General features: G+C 40.6%; 1 long non-coding RNA gene across 1 annotated transcript; it reads right to left on the reverse strand.

Annotated features, from left to right (window-relative positions):
* Window positions 1-218: 218 nt before the first annotated feature.
* Window positions 219-6,996, reverse strand: LOC149466031 (uncharacterized). Its single transcript, XR_016312170.1, has 3 exons — window positions 6,907-6,996; window positions 6,700-6,838; window positions 219-416 (listed from the first exon to the last, which is right to left on the reverse strand). It is a non-coding gene; the product is annotated as an uncharacterized LOC149466031 (long non-coding RNA).
* Between the last annotated feature and the right edge of the window lie 243 nt (window positions 6,997-7,239).

Genomic DNA, 7,239 nt, shown 5'->3' on the forward strand with positions numbered 1-7,239 from the left:
AAAAATTGGCCGCTCACCTCTAAGAATGGACTCCTGAACCAACAGGTAGTCAAATGCGCTTTCTCTTTAAGGGCATATGGAGACTCCAGATCTTAATCTTCCACGTTTTAATAAAGTCTCAGCAGTATAAATCCATCATAAAAGAACAAGAAAACAGCTCATAGCGTTCTCCATATAGAAAATGATTTAATCTAAAAGTAGGAATACACTTACAATATAGGGCACTCCACTGGGCAGGTTTACAAACATAGAAAACCACATTGCCACAGTCTGACAAGATGGCCGCAGGATGACGTCACATGCGTAGCTCCACCCACCTACACATGTTATGTCCAATGGTGGGATTTCCTCCTCAGTAGGTCCTAAGGTCTACTGTAGTTCAGTGAAGTGTCGAGGTGGGCTTCTCTGTCTGCAAACTGGAAGAAGATAGAATTCATAGAATAAGACCTCACTATGTTGGGAAGGCCAAGCATTCTAAGCACCCCTTACAGGTGGAAAACACTGAGGACCAGAGTCATACAGGTAGTCTTAACCAGGGGAAGCAATATACAGGAAGCATGCCCAGACACAAAGACAGGAACAGTAACTGAAGGCCAATACAGGTCAACTCAGTAATCATGTCAGAAGGTCAGAAGGAAATGCAAAGACAGATGGACTGTGAGGTCAAGTCAGTGCAGATTACACACAGTCAGGCTCAGATGATGCATCAGCAATGGATGATAAAGATGCAGCCTCTAGATAACTGAAAGAAAAAAAAAAAGCAGATGAGACAGGCAAGTGTGGAAATGATAGAGACACAGATTAGAACCAGATACATGTAAACAGGTCATACAGTTGTGTTCAAAATAACAGCAGTGTGTTGAAAAAAAGTGAATAAAGCTCAAAATCCTTCTAATAGCTTTTATTTCCATACACACAAATGCATTGGGAACACTGCACATTCTATTCCAAATCAAAACATGACGAAAAATATATCAAATTTGTGTTGTTCCTCTAAACAAATTGAAGAAAAGTGAATATTAGACTGTTCAAAAAAATAGCAGTATTTGTATTCTTCTTTACAAACTCAAACATTTACTATATAAACTGAAAAATGTTTGAAGATTTTGCTTTCCTTTGAATCACTTAATTAATATTTAGTTGTATAAGCACTGTTTCTGAGAACTGCTGTACATCTGTGTTGCATGGAGTCAACCAACTTCTGGCACCTGTGAACAGGTATTCCAGCCCAGGATGATTGGACTACATTCCACAGTTCTTCTCTATTTCTTGGTTTTGCCTCAGAAACTGCATTTTTCATGTCACCCCACAAGTTTTCTATTGGATTAAGATCCGGGGATTGGGCTGGCCACTCCATAACGTCAATCTTGTTGGTCTGGAACCAAGATGTTGCACGTTTACTGGTGTGTTTGGGGTCGTTGTCTTGTTGGAACACCCATTTCAAGGGCATTTCCTCTTCAGCATAAGGCAGCATGACCTCTTCAAGTATTCTGATGTATTCAAACTGATCCATGATCCCTGGTATGTGATAAATAGGCCCAACACTGTAGTATGAGAAACATCCCCATATCATGATGCTTGCGCAACCATGCTTCACTGTCTTCACAGTGTACTGTGGCTTGAATTCAGTGTTTGGGGGTCGTCTGAAAAACTGTCTCCGGCTACTAGACCCAAAAAGAACAATCTTACTTTCATCAGTCCACAAAATGTTGCGTAATTTCTCTTTAGGCCAGTCAATGTGCTCTTTGGCAAATTGTAACCTCTTCAGCACAAGTCTTTTTTTCAACAGTGGGACTTTGCGGGGGCTTCTTGCAGATAGCTTGGCTTCACATAGGCGTCTTCTAATTGTAACAGTACTCACAGGTAACTTTAGACCTTCTTTGATCTTCCTGGAGCTGATTGTTGGCTGAGTCCTTGCCATTTTGGCTATTCTTCTATCCATTCGAATGGTAGTTTTTCGCTTCTTCCACGTCTTTCAGGTTTTGGTTGCCATTTTAAAGCATTTGCCATCATTTTAGCTGAGCAGCCTATCATTTTCTGCACTTCTTTATATGTTTTCTCCTCTCCAATCAACTTTTTAATCAAGGCACGCTGTTCTTCTGAACAATGTCTGGAAGGACCCATTTTCCTCACAATTTCAGAGAGAAATGCACTGTAACCAGCATGTACAACATTTGCTGCCTTCCTTCCTTAAATAAGGGCAATAATTGCCACCTGTTTTTCAAAGAATGAATGACCTCACTAATAGAACTCCACACTGCTATTATTTTGAACATGCTCCTTTCAATTAGTGATTCAATTACACAGAATCAGCAGCATGCATGTCATGACTGTTGGGTCTGTTGGATTTCTATTACTCTACTACACCTGCTAGTAAATTATTTGCCATGTAGAAATGTCATTTCTACCAAAAACAGTGATTGATCAGGTTACTGATGCCTGACTGCTATTATTTTGAACACAACTGTATGTAATAGTAGGAAGGAGCAAAAAAAAAAAGCCCGAGTGGTCCAGAATCGGGGTAAGCACACAAAAGGGGAAAAACACAGGAGTAAATGCAGTCAGGTTTGTGAGAATTTGTCCAAATTCTTGACACTATAGGATTGAGTTACCAAAACTGGAGAGTGCAAAATCTGGTGCAGCTCTGCATAGAAACCAATCAGTTTCCAGTTTTTTATGTGAAAGCTTAATTGAACAAGCTGAAGCTAGAAGCTGATTGACTACTACATTTCCATACTCAATCTAGCAGTTTTTAAATGTATCATCTGCACTACCACAGATGCTACACAGGACCAGCGTTGCAGGGGTAACAGTAAATAATGAATAAAAAGTAAAAAGCTATGCTCTATCTACTTCTGTACACTTACACCAGCACTTTCCGTCCTCTTACCATAGGTATACCAGCCTAAGTTGGTGTGTCCTTAGTTAACAGAAAGTCTTTAAACATTTGAATATTGTACAAAAATGATTTGTTGTTCCACAATGTTGCTGCGTGGGTTTTTCAGCCTTGCATGTTCAGGGCAATCCTATTGAAATTTCCTCTGACCTGTTACACTGATGTGTTTGATGATGTGAGCAATAGACAAAGAATATTTTCAGCACACTGTCAGAAAACATTTTGTTGGCCTTTCATTGAGTTGTGTTCTCAATTCTGACAGTCCAATGGATATATTATATCAGTACCCATAACATTTTCTTATTTTTTTCTAGGCCCCTGGTGTCCAACCTTTGGCCTGCAGTCTTTGGAATTTATTATGTGGTCTTTGTGGAAACTGTAGACAGTATTCTGTTGTTGGGTGCTTGTTTATGTTGGTGAAGGATAAATATTATTTTAACTGTCTTCTAATAGTTAAAGTGATATTAGAGGCAATCTTTTTCAATAACAAACATGGTATACTTACCTGCTCTGTGCAATGGTTTTGCACAGAGCAGCCCAAATCCTTCTCTTCTCGGGTCCCCTGCTGGCGCTCCTGACACTTCCCTCCTGGCGAATGCCCCCAGCTTGCTACTGGGGGGAACCCATGCAAGCTCGCTCCCGAGCCACTGCTCTGCGTGTCCATTCACATACAGAGCCGCGGCTTGGCTTTGCCCTCTCTCTCTCCTCATTGGTTCACTGGCTGTGACTGACAATGAGGGAGAGTCCCCACAGAGCTGAGGCTCTCCTGCACATCGTTGGATTGCAATGGGGTATTAGGGGGTCTACTGCACACAGAAGGTTTTTTACCTTCATATATAGAATGCATGAAGGTAAAAAGCCTTGAGCCTTTACAACCACTTTGAATTGACTGATTTATTTGTTTCCTATATTACCTTTTTCTGTGCTGTCCATCCCTTTTTTCATTTTATGTTTTTTTTTCCTAATTATTTTTTATAATCAATCTTGCTTAGAAAAATATCAAAGTAATATGTAAGGGAAGTTTAGAGAGAAAACATTTAGAAATATTGATTTGTAAAGGGGTTGTAACAGCAGTGATCTCTAGCTCTAGTCTCATGTAACATATGCTTAATCTCTCACAGCTTCCTAAGCCATGTCCCTAGTCTTCTATAGCATATTCACAATCTCTGACCACCTCCTGTAGAATGTCCATGGTACCTGACCATCTCTTGTAGTATACCCATAGTTTCTGACAGTTGTCTTGAGCCATGTCCCCAGTCTTCTATAGCATGTTAACAAACTCTATAAAACATAGAATAAAGTGCAGCGCTAAACATGTATAGGTACTGATATATATACAATCAGTTCGATTCAAGTACAAAAGTCCTCCTTAATTAGATGACAAAAAGTAGGTGCTCAGGTATTCAAGTGACTTGGTTCTGGTATCCGTGCACGTAAGTGATAAACAATGCGCACTCACCAGACCCGCATCAAATATGCGCCTTTGTGTATGAGTAATCCAGATGTCATCCGATACTGGGTGGTCCTCCCTCAGCTGTGTATGAGGCTGATGATCCTCTCCACTTAGGGGTCCCCCTGATATTGGACGTATAGAGATCTGGTCTGGGTCCCTCCAGTGTGTCCAGGAGTAGGTCTGCAAATTAGAATGCTGTCAGCGATCCCCCATCTGCCCGTGTGTGTCGGGGATCAGGACTCCTCTGAGGAGTCCTGATCCCCGACACACACGGGCAGATGGGGGATCGCTGACAGCATTCTAATTTGCAGACCTACTCCTGGACACACTGGAGGGACCCAGACCAGATCTCTATACGTCCAATATCAGGGGGACCCCTAAGTGGAGAGGATCATCAGCCTCATACACAGCTGAGGGAGGACCACCCAGTATCGGATGACATCTGGATTACTCATACACAAAGGCGCATATTTGATGCGGGTCTGGTGAGTGCGCATTGTTTATCACTTACGTGCACGGATACCAGAACCAAGTCACTTGAATACCTGAGCACCTACTTTTTGTCATCTAATTAAGGAGGACTTTTGTACTTGAATCGAACTGATTGTATATATATCAGTACCTATACATGTTTAGCGCTGCACTTTATTCTATGTTTTATATTGTTTTCTAGGGGTTATTGGTACCTCATTTGTGCATAGCAGCTTTACTATTGTTCATTACTAAGGCGCTTCTTCCCAGTCACTATTCAATGTTAACAAACTCTGACCATCTCCTGCAGCATGGTCATAGTATTTGACCATCTCTTGCAGTATTCCCATAGTTTCTGACAGTTGTCCTGAGCCATGTCCCCAGTCTTCTATGGCATGTTTGACCATCTCCTGCAGCATGGTCATAGTATCTGACCATCTCTTGCAGTATTCCCATAGTTTCTGACAGTTATCCTGAGCCATGTCCCCAGTCTTCTATTGCATGTTTGACCATCTCCTGCAGCATGGTCATAGTATCTGACCATCTCTTGTAGTATGCCCATAGTTTCTGACAGTTGTCCTGAGCAATGTCCCCAGTCTTCTATAGCATGCTCACAAACTCTGACCACCTCCCATAGTCTCCAAACATCTACAGATGAATGTCTGCAGGCTCTGACTTTTAATTGTGCTATATTAACTGAATATTGTGTTCGGCCCTTTTAAGACGTCAGGAGCCACACTTGAGGCCCCTTATATCTAGTAAGTTCACCAAATGTTTTCTAGGCACTAGTATAATATATTGTTGTGTGATGAAGACCTCTGGATGAAGGGAAATGGTGGTAAGCGTTTAAAAAAAACACTTAACCTTACCTGTATCTAGAGATCTCTACAACCTAGAATTCTTCTTTAAAATAAGACTCCAATCAAATGTAAATCAGGACAAATTTTAAAAGCTGTTGAGACTAAATGTGAGCAGTTAACATTCTTACTTTCATTTTATTGAGAGAACTGATAATATAAGGCTCAATGCCAGACAGCCTGGAACATGCTGTGCCTGGGTCAGGGCTATCCCTTAAATAGGGTTTTCCTTTTGGATACCTAAGACTAGATGATCTTACTTCTTTAATATTCATATGAATGTTTTGATAGTCTGTACACGTATAGGGAGTCGATTATTATATATTACTGTTTATTAATAAGCTATATTGGACTGGTAAAATAATCTCTTGGCATGTTTCATAATTTCTGCTAATTGATAAGTCTTTGAAATGATTCTTATAATGTATAACTGGTTGAGTGGCTAAAATAAGGTTCCAAAGATTTTGCTTCCCTAAACAATGGCCGATGTATAAAATTGGTTTTGTATGTGTAGATAAGTTGTGACATTATCCTTAGTCAATCATTCAGTTCATCAAATTCTGCCTAAAAATAGTGTATTTCTTTTAGTCAAATCTTCACAAAGCTCCACAGTGGTTTTGCATTTTATTCCTGGGATCATCTGTTTGTTTCCATAGGAACCTTGCACTGACTTCAACCATTTCAGCATGATCATGGCAGGTTCCTTTTTATGTGGCTAAGGCTGCCACCTAGTGTATTGCTGGAAAAGTAACTCAAGAGAATTGACTGGGAACAGACCAGCAACAACAACAAAAAAAAAAACACATTCATGATATGTTATTTGTGTTTTACTGGAAACAACACCAAAAATGTACCACACAGGATGTTTTTCTTAACATTGCTCCACTGTTGAGGTGTCAATGTGGCCTTTGAAACATGAAAACATGCAAGGTCTACTCATAATGAAGCCCCCACAATTACCAAAGAAGCACAGTGAAAGCTATTAAAGGAAATATTTGCAGAAAAATGCTAAAAATACTTACTTCACACCCTGGTTTTTGGGTTGATGGATGTTAGGTGAGATGAATGTGATGTCACTGGGACTTCTTGCAGGATTCTGGGAAAACGGAGGATCCCAAATTCTATGAAAATGCTCTCCTGTGCTTAAAGAGGAACTTTGCTCTGTTTAAAAAAAAAAAAAAAATTCAGCAGCTACACATACAGATGCTGCTGACTTACCATACACTTACCATTCCATGGAGTCCAGGGATGTCTTTGGCTCTCTGGCAATCTTGGATATGGAAGCAAGTTGGCTCCCCACTGGCCATGCACAAGGCATGGCAGAGCTGTGGGAATGGTCTTGCAGCCTCCTGCAGGAGGTTGGGGGATAAGATGGGCACAAAAAGGTACCTGACCCCCCCCCCCCCAAAAAAAAAAAAGAAAAAAAATTGCAAGAGGAGAGGGAAGAAAGGGAATGAGCAGTACTTTAATGTTTACATTTTTAAATGAAAATCTGCTCTAGAGTGTCTCGTAAGATTTGGGATCGTGAGCTTCCCAGGATCTCACGGTAAGGATCAGTAACA

Source organism: Staurois parvus, unplaced genomic scaffold, assembly GCF_062004578.1.
Source record: "Staurois parvus isolate SC_StPar_1 unplaced genomic scaffold, SC_StPar_1.0 ptg000133l, whole genome shotgun sequence".
In the NCBI taxonomy this organism is placed as follows: domain Eukaryota; kingdom Metazoa; phylum Chordata; class Amphibia; order Anura; family Ranidae; genus Staurois; species Staurois parvus.